This window comes from Lissotriton vulgaris, chromosome 4_1 (genome assembly GCF_964263255.1).
Source record: "Lissotriton vulgaris chromosome 4_1, aLisVul1.2, whole genome shotgun sequence".
Classification (NCBI taxonomy): Eukaryota; Metazoa; Chordata; class Amphibia; order Caudata; family Salamandridae; genus Lissotriton; species Lissotriton vulgaris.
Genome location: NC_141691.1, coordinates 2114650454 through 2114667631, shown reverse-complemented (window position 1 = coordinate 2114667631; position 17178 = coordinate 2114650454). Strand labels below are relative to the sequence as shown.

General features: G+C 46.1%; 1 pseudogene; it reads left to right on the top strand.

The window, feature by feature from the left end:
* The window catches only part of LOC147725152 (1-aminocyclopropane-1-carboxylate synthase-like protein 1), a 198209-nt pseudogene that overhangs the window by 99612 nt on the left and 81419 nt on the right, over positions 1 to 17178 (top strand).

Sequence of the window (17178 nt, the reverse complement as noted above, 5' to 3'; positions counted from 1 at the left end):
GATCCGACAACAACCCAAACCACAAGTAAAACCCATTCAGCGCTCATGTACTAGCCCCCTGTCTAAATTACTCCCCAGGGGGAATACAGTAACTTACCCCAATGCTCCAAACCCTATCACTGAATGACCTTACTGCCCTACTTCAGTCCTATGAACCCCCTTCCCTACCTAAACTTACGTGTACGGAAAATACGCAGATACTGTCCACAATCCAACCCATCCACTCCAATGCACTCAGAGTTACAAGACACACCCCCAGAGGTATTGTCGAAAATAACCTCAACAGAGTTCCAATCTCCCAAGACCAGAACACCATCCCAACCAAGACACAGATCAAATGTATCCTTCTAAATTGTAGATCGGCAGCACGTCATGCCGCGGATAAAGCGGACCTCATTATAACCAATGAACCCGACCTTATAATCTTAACGGAAACTTGGCTAAGCGAGTCATCCACGCCCATCTTTGACATACTAGTTCCCCCAAACTATCACATCACCAGACTGGATAGACTAGATAGGTTGGGTGGTGGTATTGACTGCATCCATAGGAAAAACCTCTCTGTAAACCACACCAACACCACGGTGTACTCTTCCTGTGAATACCTTTGCCTACACATCACCAGCAATAATAAGCCATATGCTCACTACACTCTTTCTACCATCCTCCCGGTAACAACCTTACCTTCATCGAACACATGATGGATATCCTAGGCACAAACGCAGGACAACAGAATAGACAGATCTTCCTGGGGATTTCAACCTCCACTGGAACGACCCTGACGACCCAGAGGTCAATAGCCTCAAAACGTTCCTGTCTGACCTTAACCTATCCCAATTCTGTAATATCCCCACACACGAAAAAGGCTCAATCCTTGATCTAGTAATTTCTAAAGCAGACTCAATCCAGCAGGAATCGATTCTCCCTTGCGAGTCGTCCGATCATTACATAATCACTTTCCATATCAGGGAAGTAGTTAAACTACTCTCTATTCAACCATCGAGGACAAAAATCTGGAAGAGGAACCTAGAAAACATCAATCCTGCCGATCTCGCATCTGCCAGTCACATCCTCACACCCCCACCCGATGGTTCCAAAGATGTACAGGACATAACCATTTACTACTTTAACTCTATGAATAGGGCACTTGATACCTTAGCTCCAATGCAACTAAAAAGAGTCACCATCAACATTTAAAATCCCTGGTATGATGGTAGACTGAATGATGACAGAAGAACTCTGGGAGCTTTTGAAAAACAATGGAGAGCCGCCCCATCCGCTACCCACCTTAAAATACTAAGAAGCACCAGAAATGCATACTACAGAAGGATTCTATTCTATTCTATAGTTTGGTAGAGCGCAACAGCTGCCCCAGCAATGAGGCGTCCCGGCGCTAAGAACCCAGATCCTAGCCTGAGCGGGGAGAAACCAGGATAAAGGGAGGATTACAGGCAAGGGAATAGAAACGTTTTCACTGCTTTCCGGAATGCCGGTAGGCTATCTATGGAGCGAATGTGTTGTGGCAGGTCATTCCACAGCTTGGCTCCAAGGAACCTGAAGGAGCGGCCGCCCATGCGGCAGAGTTTTATGCGTGGGACGCATAGAAGGTTTTGGTTGGAGGATCTTAGGTTCCGTGACGGCGCGTAGGGAGTGAGAAGGGGTCGAAGCAGAGGGGGGGTGTTGAGTTTGAGGATTTTGAAGGACATAATGAGGGTCTTGAATTTGATTCTAGAATCAACGGGTAGCCAGTGTAATTTTTTGATGGTCGCTCTGGCTGAGCATCTGCGGGGGAGGCCGACCAGAGTTCTAGCCGCAGAGTTCTGCACGCGTTGGAGTCGTGCTATCTCACATTTGTTGGCACCAAGAAGGAGTATATTGGCGTAGTCTATACGCGAGAGGATGGTGGCTTGGATAATGAGTTGGCAGGTTTTGGCGTCGAAAAAGCCTAATATGTGGCTGAGGCTCCTCAGCAGGCCAATGCAGGTGCTGGCAACTTTTTTGGTGTGGGCCCGAAAGTTGAGTGAGGCATCCATCCAAACGCCCAGATTTTTCACTAGGGTTTTGGGGGGAGGGATGGTGCCCAGGGAAGACGGCCACCAGTGCTCATTCCAGAGGCTGGTGTTTTTGCCAAGGAGTAGCACCTCTGTCTTTCCGCCATTAAGTTGTAAACAGTTCATTGTCATCCATTGGGCGACCGCAGAGAGTCCGTTTTTGAAGTTAGAGGATGAGTTGGAAGGACCTTCTGAGAGAGCGATGGCCAACTGTGTATCGTCGGCGTACGATACTAATGTCAAGCCCCACTCTTTGGCCACTGCCGCCAAAGGCTGGACGTAGAGATTAAAAAGGGATGGGCTCAACGCAGAGACCTGCGGAACTCCCTGTGCAATGGGGTAGGGTTTGGATAAGAAGGGGGGGGCAGAAACTCGAAAGGACCTGTTTTCGAGGAAAGATCTGAACCAATCCAAGGCATGACCAGCTACTCTAAAGGTCTCCAAACGATTGAGAAGGATGTCATGGGATACCGTGTCAAAGGCCACGCTGAGATCCAGAAGGATCAGCGCAGCACTTTGACTGGCATCTAAGATCGTTCAGAGGTGCTCTGTGGTGGCCAGGAGAGCAGACTCAGTGCTATGGCCTGGTCTAAACCCATTTTGTGATGGGTCAAGAATGTTGTTTTTGACCATGTGCTGGGATAGAGTACTGTTGACATGCGCTTCAGCGAGTTTGGACAGCCATGGGAGCAGGGAGATTGGACGAAAATTCTCCGGTTTTGATGGATCTAGGGTGGGTTTCTTGATGATAGGCGAAACCCACGCTTGATTAGACGCGCAAAAGCTGATTTTATATGCAAACAATTAGACCAAGCAAAAAAACGGCCCAAAAAATGATTTGAAATAATCAAAGCACAATCTAAGGATGTCTCACACTCCCCCAAACCAATCCCGATACTCTCCCCAACTGCGAAGATCTTGCCTCCTTTTTTACAACAAAAACTGAAAACCTAAATACTGACCTTCTGTATGACCTATTATCCATGACTGACCCACACTCAATCTCCTTGCTGTCCACACCTGAGACACCGCTGAACTGCTCTACAAGGCTCTACCTCAAGAACAACGCCTCCTGGACCACCTTCAACTACTATAGCGAAGAAACTATCCTAAACACACTCACTACTTTGAATCTCTCCAATCATTTCACTGACCCTCTCCCAGCATCCCACTTAAGGACCTTCATTCCACTGATAGTGCCCCTATGGGCTAAGATTATAAATACCTCTCTTCTTCAAGGAACCATCCCAGACATCATCAAAGCCGGTCTGGTTTCCCACATCCTAAAGAAAGTAACAGCAGACCCTTCAGACTTGAAAAACTATTGCCCAATAATTAACATCTCAACCCTGGCCAAACTGCTCGAAAAATATGTGCACATGCAGCTTAGCAACCACATAGACCATTTCAACCTTCTTGATCAAATCCAATCATGCTTTCGTGCCAGGCACAGTACCGAATCAGCCATGACCCACATAATAGAGGACGCATTACAAATACTTGATCAAAACAAAGCCTGTTTGCTAATCTTACTGGACTTATCCTCAGCCTTCGATACAGTCAAACACGACAACCTACTGGATCTCTTGATGCAAAGAATGGGACTATCTGGTCCGTTGTTAAACTGGTTCACCTCCTTCCTCCAAAATAGAACACAAAGATTCAAGACTAACCAATCCTTATCGAACCCCACCCGAGTCACCTTGGGAGCACCCCAGGGATCTTCCCTCTCCCCAACACTCTTCAATTTATTCATGGAACCACTCACTGACCTGCTCGACTCCGCAAATAATCCATTACCACATGTACGCCGACAACACACAGCTCTACATTAAGGTCCACTCTCTCGAAGACATCAAGTCCCTTAACTCTACGCTCCAAAAGCCACAAACCTGGCTAGCTAGGAACCACTTAAAACTAAACACAATAAACTAAATATGCAGAAGCATATCAGCACTGCAACCAAGGGAGCAAATTTTCAGATAAATAGCCTGAGAAAACTGAAACCCTTCATACTCGCAAATGACTTTTTATCAGGCAGTCCAAGCTCTAGAAATTCCCAGAATTGATTATAGAAGTGTCGCTCTCTGCGGCCTTCCTAAATTAACAACCTCTCCACTAAGAGCCACAGTCAATACAGCGGCTAGACTAGTCACCGGCAAAAAAAAGATACTGCCACATTTATCCCTGCCCTGCAGGCCCTCAATTGGCTTCCTTTTGAGGCCAGAATCCACCTAAAAATCGCCTGTATGACTCATAAAGCATTGCATCAAAAAACCTCAAGGTACCTAGCAGAGTAACTAGTACTATCGGATGGTAACAAATCTACCAGGAGTTTGGATAATTTTCTACTTAAACCACAACGTTTTTCCAAGAAGAAAACATATAATCGTACCTTCTCAGTAATGGCTCCCAGGATCTGGAACGCTTTACCCCCAGAAACAAGACTAATTCCTTCTGCAGCCCTTTTAAAAAAAGAAGTGAAATCGATACTCATGTCTAAATTCACTTGAACTGTAACCTGTACATTCCTGTAGATATATGCAAATATTTAATAACTATCAGTACTGTACTCACATAATTCTATGTTTTATATGTATTTGTCATCCTATATTTGCCCTGTAAAGCGCTCCGATACCCGCAAGGATCTTGTTCGCGCTATACAAAACCGTCAAAATAAAATAAATAAATAAATATCAAAGTCTTCCCCTTTACTACAGATTAGTTGTCTTAAAAACCCCTCAGGGATAATCTGTTGCCACGGCAGGGAGTAGGAATTGAGAGTTGTTAGCACCAGCTCTCCAGTCTGGGCCTGTTGCAGGGATTCTGCTCATACACAGAACTGTGCACAGAGACCCAGGACCTCAGTGAATTGTGGTGGACCAAGCAACTCACCTCAGTACCTAGAACCCCTAAACGACTAGCATCAGTGATTCATTAGTTCTTCGTCCTATAGTAAAGGTACCATTGATTAGACAACCCAGAACATGCGACTTAAGATACTCTCAGGAATGATGGGAATCAAGAACACTCTGTCGTTCTATTCTCATACCACTCCGCAACATGGGTAAAAAGAGACACGATAAAGTTGAAAACGTTTATTTTAACAACGTGCTCTAAGATGCAATATTTTTGCTAACATAAGTAGGCATATGATTAAAAATAATACAATTAGCATTGTTACAATTCCATAAAACACAAAATCATGCATGCAGTGCAATATTAATGCACTAGAATTTCAGTCAGCCGCAGCTGTGTGCATGTTGTGTCTAGAGCATGGGCCGATCAGCCCGAATAACAGCTTACATTGTTTTGTTAACCTTAGAGGCTTCTGCACACACTGTACAGACAGAGATCGCGTGTAAGTCTAGGGATATCGAAAACATGGTGTTCTCATGTGAATAAAAGTCAAGCAGTCTAACTTACAATAACAGATATATGCAGTGTTGTGTGCAAAAGCTGCAAAGTTGGCCAAAATGGCGTTTCAACGATTAAAAAGCTAAGCTAACATAGCAATGTGTGCATACAAGACCCTAAATCACTACAGGCCCTAATGTGGCTGCTGTGCTTTTTGTATAGCAATAAGAGTAACATTTTGACAGACTGGGGGAAGTGGTCACTTAACTTAATGAGGTAAAATGAGTATTAAAATTAAAAGCATGAGCGGCGCAATTATGAGATAATAAGATAATATTAGATAATAGGATGTAGTCAATAATGCTGTGGGCATTACTTTCGTTAAAAGTACACCTAAATTTCATTAGAGAATGCCAAATTGAATTTAAATATCAGTTAATTTAGCTTGTTCCCTTATAGATTATGAATAATAATATGTGGGCCAACATCATCTAAGTTGGTCATGCCACATATTTTTCAAAAGGTAGACTCATAGACGGGTATTAAAGCCGCCACCCCCCATAGAATTAACAGTTTCTTACTACTATTTTTGCCAAGTCTTTCCAAGTCTTCATCCACTTTCTAAAGTTTGTTATTATAGCACATTTAGCTGCATTATTATAGAAGTTAGTCACTGCTACCCATGCTGGGCCAGTACCTTCACATACAATTATTTTATAATAAGGATTCACTACTTCTTTAGTTATTTTAACAGGTTGACGATTGTTAGAAGCAATGATGCATAACCCACCTTGTGATCTTCCATGTATATCAACCATGCTTGGTTGATAAAAATAGCCTAAGGCTGTGGTTCCCAAACTGTGCACCGCGGCACCCTTTTGCCCAGGGGTAGTGAGTGGTGCATGGGCCTAGTCTTTCTGTGGGGTGTCTTGAATTTAAACATCATTGAGGGCATGGATGGCATGGGATTGTGCTGATTTTTGTGTGTTTTTCGATTTTTGGGGTGTTGATGGGGACTGGCCATGTGGGTGGGGGCCATTTTGAGTGCTGGTACAGGCAGGCCTTGGCCATGTGCTGGGGGGCAAGGGGCCATTTTGAATGCAGCCAGTGTTCTCAGGCCTGCACCCATTTTGCCTAGCTTTCATCCATTATGCCCAAGGGTAGTGAGTGGTGCATGGGCCTAGTCTTTCTGTGGGGTGTCTTGAATTTAAACATCATGGAGGGCATGGATGGCATGGGGTTGTGCTGATTTTTGTGTGTTTTTCAATTTCTTTGGCTGCTATTGGGGCCTTTTGCCCAGGGGTAGTGAGTGGTGTATGGGCCTAGTCTTTCTGTGGGGTGTCTTGAATTTAAACATCATTGAGGGCAAGGATGGCATGGGATTGTGCTGATTTTTGTGTGTTTTTCGATTTTTTGGGGTGTTGATGGGGACTGGCCATGTGGGTGGGGGCCATTTTGAGTGCTGGTACTGGCAGGCCTTGGCCATGTGCTGGGGGGCAAGGGGCCATTTTGAATGCACGCAGTGTTCTCAGGCCTGCACCCATTTTCCCTAGCTTCCATCCATTATGCCCAGGGGTAGTGAGTGGTGCATGGGCCTAGTCTTTCTGTGGGGTGTTCGAATTTAAACATCATGCAGGGCATGGATGGCATGGGATTTTGCTGATTTTTGTGTGTTTTTCAATTTTTTTGGCTGCTATTGGGGCCTTTTGCCCAGGGGTAGTGAGTGGGCATGGGCCTAGTCTTTCTGTGGGGTGTCTTGAATTTAAACATCATTGAGGGCAAGGATGGCATGTGATTGTGCTGATTTTTGTGTGTTTTTCGATTTTTTGGGGGGTTGATGGGGACTGGCCATGTGGGTGGGGGCCATTTTGAGTGCCGGTACAGGCAGGCCCTGGCCATGTGCTGGGGGGCAAGGGGCCATTTTGAATGCAGGCAGTGTTCTCAGGCCTGCACCAATTTTGCCTATCTTTCATCCATTATGCCCAGGGGTAGTGAGTGGTGCATGGGCCTAGTCTTTCTGTGGGGTGTTCGAATTTAAACATCATGCAGGGCATGGATGGCATGGGATTGTGCTGATTTTTGTGTGTTTTTTCAATTTTTTGGCTGCTATTGGGGCCTTTTGCCCAGGGGTTGTGAGTGGGCATGGGCCTAGTCTTTCTGTGGGGTGTCTTGAATTTAAACATCACTGAGGGTACGGATGGCATGGGATTGTGCATATTTTTGTGTGTTTTTCGATTTTTTGGGGTGTTGATGGGGACTGGCCATGTGTGGGGCGGCCATTTTGAGTGCTGGTACAGGCAGGCCCTGGCCATGTGCTGGGGGGCAAGGGGCCACTTTGAATGCAGGCAGTGTTCTCAGGCCTGCACCCATTTTGCCTAGTTTTCATCATTATGCCCAGGGGTAGTGACATCACTTGGATTGGGCAAAGAGGATTAAAGTTTCATCAATTGCTTCCTTTGATTAAAGCAAATGTCGATTCACCAGCCCCTGGCCTCAGGATTGTGCACTGTGGTGGCAATGACCTAGCCACATTAACTGGAGTAGGACTGGAAATCCTAATGAAGGATACCTTTGCTGAGTTCAGGATGCCTTTCCTTACAATGTCTTTGTATACTCTAACATAGACCAAAGACAGAAATGGAAGTGGTCTAATCAATTCTTTCCACTGATTGACAAAGCCAGGAAAAATGTTAATAAATCTGTTTCTGCCTTCTTCAGAGACCATAACTTTGGCTCTATTTACAACATCAAACTGTGTTTTATCATGCATGGAATCTATAGTGATGGAGTTCACTTTACAAATAAAAGGACCAGGGTGTTTCTAAGCAACCTGAAACTCTACATACAGTCGCAACACAAAGGCTATCATCAGATCCACCTCAGAGCCCAAAATATTGTTCATTTTCTTGTTAAATAATTTTTATTTGGAATTTCTGAAATTCGCGACATTGCCGACCACCACCACATTAAAAAGTTTTAACATAAAAAATGTATTGCAAGTATTACAATACACACATGTAACATTGAAATGACCACTACATTTGCACAGGCAAGTTTTACTGTTAAAGCTAAATAGCATGCAAATGATATTGTTCCTAATTCGGGAGTCAGTGAATATTTATCATTTACGCATCACCAAGTAAAAGTGTCTTGACTTGTTTTGATTCTATTAAAATCTTTTCTTCCATCACAATTGAACCACATCATGGGAATTTGCCCAGCTGCGAAGGGGTTAAAGGCCTAAATCCCTGCATTTTAAGCCAATCACAATGGGTTTTCAAATGTGACCTGCCCAATTAATATTAGATTAGACATGTTGGTTTCCATCTCCCCGTCAATGGGCAATTTGTGATGTGACAGAAGGGTGTCATACATCATGTTTCCCCTTTCATTAGCTCAATATTCATAAAGCGCTCTTATAGTTTCTGTTATATAAGTCAAATCACAGACTTATATTTGTATATTTGCCAAGAGCGGTCACTGGTACTTTAAAGTGGTGGGGTAGGGGCAGTGGAGGAACACAAAAACTGACAAATAAATAAAACTGCACTAACCTGCTCCGATGGCTGCTGCCTTCCTCACGATCCTTACGCCCATGACAGGAACCTGGCACACATTACACAGGCTCCCAGCTCCCAATTCCAGAGCTTCTCAAAGGATGAGGATGCTATTTCTTGGTTCGGTGCTCAGCATAGATTGGGAGCCTGTGTTGGTTTCTCCACCCAGCTGTACAACACACCTGGGTGGAGAAAGGCAAAGTGGGCATGATGGTTTGGCCGGCCTTCTGGGGCAGGGTCAACCACTCCCCCTCCTCCCTGGTGATGCAGCTGCAGCGTCACTGAGGCTGTCCCTGTGTAGTGAAGACAGGGCCCTGCTTGCACACATTGCTATGTTAGCATAAGCGTATTAGAAGTTAAACACCATTTTGCTGCTTTGCAGTTTTTGCACACATCACTACATGTACCTGTTGTTGTAAGTTAAACTGCTTGATTTTCTTCGCATGAGAATGGTCTTGTTATTAACATCCCTTTACTTACACCGCAACCTTAGTCTGTACACTGCGTGCAGAAGCCTTCAAGTTCATGATAACAATGTATGCTGTTATTCAGGTTGATCGACCCACGCTCTAGACACAACACGCACACAGCTTCAACCAACTGAAGTTCTAGTGCATTTAATATTGCACTGCAGGCATGATTCGGGGACTTGGAGAAAATCCTTTTTCCAAGGCAGAACGCTTTTGCTGATCCAGAGATGTGATTCACCTCTGCTGATCTTGGAGGTGTGGGGTTCCCCATTCAAGCCTAAGAGGCCTTCTATTTTTATAAAACCTAATTCCTAGCAGGGGAGGGTGGTTCACTAGGCGCTATATGACCTGTGTCCACTATCATCATAACATGATTTCTCACTTTATGTTTTATGGAATTGTAACAATGCTGATTGTTTTATTTCTAATCATATGAATGAATGAACTCCGATTTATAGAGCGCACATAGCTGCCCTGAGGCGTCCAAGCGCTAAGCATACCATCTGAGGTTTGGGTTTAAAGAGGCAGGTTCAGCTTCATCATTGAGTAGTGAATAGGAACGTTTTCAGCTGTTTGCGAAAGGAGAGAATATTAGGATTAGATCTAAGATGCTGGGGCAGAGCGTTCCATCTCTTAGCTACATTGTAGGAGAAAGAGCGGCCTCCTGACCTTGATTTCTTTATTGGCGGCACAATGGCTAGATTTGCAGAGGTGGAGCGCAACTGTCTTGTGGGGAGGTAAGGTGTAATGAGAGGGAGATTAATTGCCGGGCCTGTAGACCAGAAGGTCTGGTGGGCAATACAGAGTGATTTAAAGTTTACTCTTTCCTTTATAGGGAGCCAGTGGAGTGTCTTCAATCCAGGTTTTGCTGATGATCTGCGGGGGAGTTGTAAAAGCGTTCTGGCTGCGCAATTCTGTATTAATTGCAGTTTGCGCAGGGTGAAGTCAGGGGCTCCAAGATACAAAGCATTTCCGTAGTCCAGTCGCGATTGAATCAGGCCCAGAACCACGTTTTTTCTTGCTTCAAAGGGGAGAAGAGGCAAGATCTTCCTGATAACTCTCAGGATGCCGAAGCAGGTGGCTGAAAGTTTTGTTGCCTGTTGATCGAACGACAGGGATCTGTCAAGCCAAACACCCAAGCTCTTGATGGCGTTTTTGGGAACAGGGGCGGGTCCCAAGCCGGGAGGCCAGAGAGTGTCTATGGTAGATGGTACGGTATGACCCAAGAGCATGAGCTCAGTCTTGTCTCCATTAAGTTTGAGACAAGACTTGGTCATCCAGCTCTTGACCATCTCCATGCAGCCAGCGAGATCTACATTGGCTGAGGGTCCACCTGTCTGTGCCAGGGAGACCACCAGCTGGGTATCGTCCGCATAGGTAACGATCTTAATACCAAATGGGCGGACGATCTCAGCCAGTGGCCTCATGTAGACGTTAAATAACGTCGGGCTTAACGATGATCCCTGCGGGACTCCACACCTCAGAGACTTGCTGGAGGAGGTGACATTCGCTTCATACACCTGGAAGGATCTTTCACTCAGGTAGGACCTGAACCACTCCAGGGATTTGTCAGATATTCCGGTGTCCAGGAGGCGCTGCAGGAGGATGCCGTGGTTCACAGTATCAAATGCCGCGCTCAGATCGAGGAGGATGATTGTCACCGATCCTCCCCGATCTAAGATTCTCCTGGACTCCTCTGTGACTGCCAGCAAAGCTGTCTCGGTCCCATGCTTGGGACGGAAGCCAGTCTGGGAGGGATCGAGCAGATGGTGTTGCTTGAGAAAAGTTGTTAATATGCTGTTTATGTGTTTCTCCAAGATTTTGGCTGCCCAAGGCAACAAGGAGATCGGGCGGAAGTTGTTAAGGTTCTTGGTATCAAGGTTGGGTTTTTTAACCGGAGCCCTTACCATAGCCTGCTTCCACATTCCTGGTACTGTGCTGGTAGAGATCGAGGTATTGAGTACTCTAAGCAGTGTGGGAAGAATGGTTTGAGTGGTGGAGACCAGGACGTGTGGGGGTGCTGTGTCTCTGGGGGAACCCGACTTCACTTGGTGCATGAGGGAGGTGAGGAGATCTACCTGTAATTCGGGGAATTCCGCCAGCGCCGGAGGGTGGTTGGATGTATGTTCTAGAGGAGGACATGGCGCTGCTTTAGTCGGAGCGGTCTGTTCTGTGGATGGAAAGGAGGAGTAAATAAGATTGATTTTCTGGGAAAAGAAGTTGGCCAGATCTTCGCAACGTAGCTGAGGATTCTCAGTTATAGGAGGGGGTGTGGGGAGGGTGGTGAGGCTTTTTACTATTTTGTAGATCTCTTTCAAGCTGGAGCTGGCCTCTGCGATCTGGTTTGAGTAGTATAGAGATTGCGCGCTTTTTATGTCTTTTTTGTATGACCTGATGGCGTCTCTATAGATAGTTTTGTCTGCTTCCGCATATTCCAGACGCCATTTGCGTTCCAGTCTCTTGCAAAAGCGCTTTTTCTCCCGTAGCTCAGAGGAGTACCAGGGAGCTGAGATTCTGGATCTTTTAAAGACTGTTTTCTTTGGGGGGAACGTGGTGTTGAGAGAGTTCTGTATCCATTCATTGAAGGATTCATTGGCCTGTGAGGGGGTCTGACCGATTAGGGGAATCGTATTTTGCAGTTCCAGGGTCCACTGGGCCAGTGGTATTTTAGACCAGTTTCGGGTTTCTTGGACAGTAGGTGTAGAGGGTGTAGATTTTTCAGTTGTCCAGAGCAACAAGACTAAGGCATGGTCTGTCCAAGGAAGCGTTATAGGGGGACAGGCCTTTAAATGTGGGCAGTTACTGAAACCAGGATCCAGCAAGTGGCCTTTCGCGTGCGTAGGAGATGAGACCAGCTGGAGCAGCTGCAGAGCGGATAGGTCCCCGCTTAGTTTGTTGGCAATGGAGTTGTTGGGGTCATCGAAATGTATATTGAGATCACCCAATAACGTGAAGTTGGAGGGCGATAGGGCCAAATCGGCGACTAACGGGGGGATAGAATCGTAGAACTGTTTAGGGGTGCCTGGTGGGCGGTAAATAAGTGCTCCGGAGAAACTTATATTAGGGGAAAATTCCAGGGTGAACGACATGCTTTCGCACTCCGGAAAAGGTTTGGGGGTGCAGCGACAGGTATAACAGTCTCTGAAGATTATGGTTAAACCACCCCCTCTTTCACCTTCCCGGTCCTGTCTTATGATTTGGTATTCCTGCCCCAGGATTTGAACCAACTCAGGATCGGAGTGAGGGGTTAGCCATGTCTCCGTTAAAAAGAGAGCGTCTGGTTTTTGTTCGTCAATTAACAAAGAAAGCTCTGTGCAGTGCCTTGAAAGAGACCTGCAGTTCAACAAAAACAGTCTGAGCGTTTGTTGATTTGACGTGTGGGGTTTAGGCTTGAGGTGGGTCTTGCAATCATTGTATTGAGGGGGTAGGTCGAGTGGGCCGTATTTATGAGCACAGGTCAGAGTTACCTGGGAGTTGAAGGTGCGGAGTTCCTCGGAGGTGTAATGCCGAGTTTGCGTGACGGGAAAGGAAGGGGTTGCGCCCCTGGTCCCGGCCCGTCGCGGATGGGCGTAGACGGGCTTGCCTTAGGCGCGCCCGCTGCGCTCGTCCGCTGCGCTTGCGTGGAAAGCACATTTGGGGAGAGAGAAAGTGGGCGTGGCCTGACGTGTGGGCGTGGCCTCGCGTTCGAAGCGATGGCGGCCCTGGGAATTTGCCCCCGGTGCAGCGCTCGATCCGCTGACAGTGGGAAGCCTGGGAAGGTGCTCAAAACAGAGGAGAGCTCTGTTTAAGGTGCAGGTGATTTTAAAAGTTGCTAAACACAAAATACTACAATTTTAAAAAACGAGTGAACAAGCCTCCGGCTTTTGCCTCAGAGGTAAACAATCCTAATGCAAGCGCTATCAATCAGCGCTTCTTATAGGTCTAGAAGTGGGCGTGGCCTGACGTGTGGGCGTGGCCTCGCGTTTGAAGCGATGGCGGCCCTGAATATGTTAGATAAAAATACTGCAACTTAGAGCACGTCGTTAAAAATAAACATAAAAATAAACATTTTAAACTTTCTGTGTCTCTGATTACTCACGTTGTGGACTGATATGAGAGTAAAAACAAAAGATGTTCTTGATTCCCAGCATTCCTGAGAGTACCCTAAGTCGTATGTTCTGGGTTGTCTAATCATTGGTAGCTTCGCTGTAGGACAGAGAGCTGATGAGACACTGATGCTAGTCGGATAGGGGTTCTGGGTACTGAGGTGAGTTTCTGGTACACCATGAGTCATGGAGGTCCTGGTTTCCTGCGCACAGTTCTGTGTAGGAACAGAATCCCCACAACACCCGCACCTCCCTCGACAGGCAGGATACAAAATAAAATGATTTTATTTTGCATCCATTTTTATTTGTCTTTGCCCCCACCATAACAGAGGAGCCACCACTGTATTTGCCTGCTCCAATTGTTATGTTGTAAACATGGCAACATTGTGCATGTGTTAATTCCCAACTTTCCGTTTCCACTCCTCTGAGTGTCAGAATGTTTCGACCAAATTGTACTGTCTGTTGGCGATTCAATGGCTTGTTTTTCTTTTCAGGGCACCATTGTGAGGGCACTGTTCCTCATCAACCCCCACAACCCTCTGGGGGATATTTACTCCCTTGCAGAAATTAAGGAGTTCCTGGAATTTGCTAGATGGTAAGCAATATGCACGGTCACTATGTCCTGAATGATGTCATAGAGTTCAAGGGTAAAGAAAGACAGTCTGGATTTGAAGCATAAAGCCAAGTAAATTCTGTTGCAAACAGGGAGCTATAAGCTTTGCAAAAGCTCCTTGGTACCATTGGAATGCCATCCATTGTTCCAGGAATCATGCTGTTCCTTTACAGAGTACACGAATCGCAAACCATTACATTCAGTAAAGTGCCATCCATATGGTACAGCCAGTAATGATCAGGAAAGGAAGTCCACCATGTATGCATGATACATCTATTGGTATCAATAGGTAAATTCCGATATACAAAAGTATGGAAGAAAGTTCAGACATGCCATTGGAAAGAGTCGATTTGGATGGTTTTTGAAGATCATCATGTCAGGCAATGTTTCTTGTCTAGATGGTGTGTGCCAGATTTGTTTTCATTTTTTTTAAAGAGACAGTTCACCTAATTTGTAGATAGTTACAGACAATGCCTACAGTGCCTAGGGAGCTTAGACAGGGATCAGTCCAGCTCTCTAAGATATTGAAATACCTGAACTTCAGTCTGGCTTCACTTAATCCCTTGTCATAGTGCGGCACTAAATTACCACTGTTCATATGTGAATATACACGTTGATGTTGTTCCGCCTCCGAAGTGGTGGAGTGGAGGCACATATAAGTGCTACTCTTACAGGGTGACATTAATTCCTTTCTTTCTGGCCCTTGTTTGTGATCCCGGATCTTGCTTTCAACTTTCTCTTCAGCTGTTAACAAGTTTTTCATTACAAAATTCTACTTCTTTCCCATGTGGAAGAGAAATATGTTCCCTCTTAAAACTACACTATTTATGACTTGTAGGGACTGTTGAGGATCCCCAGAAGGTGTATAAAACTCTGCACCTACTAAGGTTGTGTGCGGAAGCCGTATTTACACGTTCGGCCCCAATCCAAGTCAGACAGAATATATGCCTTTGCCTCAGAGCTGCACCTCAGCGCTCTAACAACTTTCCGGTTCAGATTTCTATAGAGCCGACCAGTCTTTTGAGATGACAAGGAGACGAAGGGGATTATTTTCCCCAGTATTACGATTATGACAATTTATATATGGGCCTGAAAGAGGCCGGTGGGTTGGGCACTTGAAACTGGGCAGTGTTTTCCCCATAGGCTTTCAACAAAAGGGAGTGCCTCCTATGATGGGGTAATGAGAAAAGCACCCAATGTACTGGATTTACAACTGCCAATTAAAGAAGATAAAACTAAGGGGCTGACAGACGTTTTGCAATCTGGACAAATTTCATCCAAACACTTCCATTCCATGAAGACCTGAATGTCACCCGTTTGGACACCTGGTCTAAGCCTTGTCAACCACACACCCTTCCCACCTCCCCTACTTGTGCACAGGCAGGTTGCTAGATGCCACAGATGCTACCCTGACTTCTTGACACAGAATCCTATGCCAGAAAGTTTGGTGGGTCAGGCTTCCACCAGCGGATGAACCCCACTTCATTCCTCACAAGCCAGACAGGGGGTCCAAACAAATAGTCTATTTGGTATGTCAATATCAACAATTGTATGGAGAGATATACCCACACTTCAAGTGACAGTTAGGAAGGTCTATCCAGCATCCCCAAGGAATTTCAGGCTCACAACATTCAGGATTCCTCAAAATAAATAGCAATTTCTGTATTGTACAATACTGGCTGCTTGGGCAGAGCAGTTGATGCTAGAATGATGCTTTGGCAGCCTGCTTGGATGAGGTCCATTGGCTCTTCTGGAGACATGCTGGATATGCCATTCAATGGCACTCATTGTTTTTGTATTCTCTCTGCCTCCCTACTTTTTCCACCTGTGAGACAGTGTCCTCAAAGGTTTGGTGACTTTTAACCCCTTCTATGCTCATGACGGAGCCGCCACGTCATGAGCCTCGGTTGAGCTGTGCTCATGACGGAGCGGTTCTGTTATGGCCCGCTCGGCGCGCCTGCGCGGCGCAAATTCCGCGCCTGCGCTAGACGTTCCATTGAGCGGGTGGGGCCATGACGGAACCGGTCCGTCATGAGCACAGCTCAACCGCGGCTCGTCACAGAGCGGCTCCGTCACGAGCATGCGAGCTCCGCTCGGCCACCCCGCCCCCTTAGCGCTGCGGCAGAATTCCCGCCACAGTGAAGGGGTTAAGACTACTCCAGAGGGGCAACATACAGTGAAGACCCTCAACGCCCCCCCATCTCAGTCCACCCAGGCTGCAGGGCACCCACGCTTTTTGGGGTCAAAGATGGGGATCATGCAGACAATAACTGAATTAGAACATGTTTCAAAGACTGGCTATTGCGTCCGCTATGTGCTTGTGCTGGAAAAGAACGGAGGCCCTTGTTCAATTTTAGTTCTTGGTCCCACAGGCACTTAGGGCTAGATGTAGGTAATTTATTTTACCACTTCTTAAATACCGAATTTTACCGATTTGGTATTTAAGAAGTGGTAAAAAGAGGGGGGGGGGGGTATATAGGTATTACAGAATCGGTAAATACCGAATCGTTAAGATTCGGTATTTACCGATTCTGTAAATACCGATTCGGTAATGCCCATTGATTCCTATGGGCATTGAAGCCCGTAGGAATCAATGGGCATTACCGAATCGGTATTTACCGATTCGGTAAATACCGATTCCAGCAAGGGTGCAGGGGGTGTCACTTTGACACCCTCTAGCACCCCAAATACAGGCATGTGTGCCATGTGGCACACAGACATGCCCTAAGGGCATGTCTGCCTGTCACATGGCATAGGTGTGCATGCACACCTGGATTCGATATTTTACCACCCAATTGGATTGGGTGGTAACATACCGAATCTGAAAGGCCTTTGGGACTCAGAAGAGTCCCACCTACATCTAGAAGTTAACTAATCGGTAAAAATACTGATTCGGTATTTTGCCGATTCGGTAAATTTACCGATTCGGTAAAATTGGCCCCCTACATCCCAAAAACCCATTTACCTGTCGGTAATGGCTGAAATCGTCCGTTACCGGCTGGTAAATGGCCACCTACATCGGGCCCTAAGTGCAGTTCTAGGTGG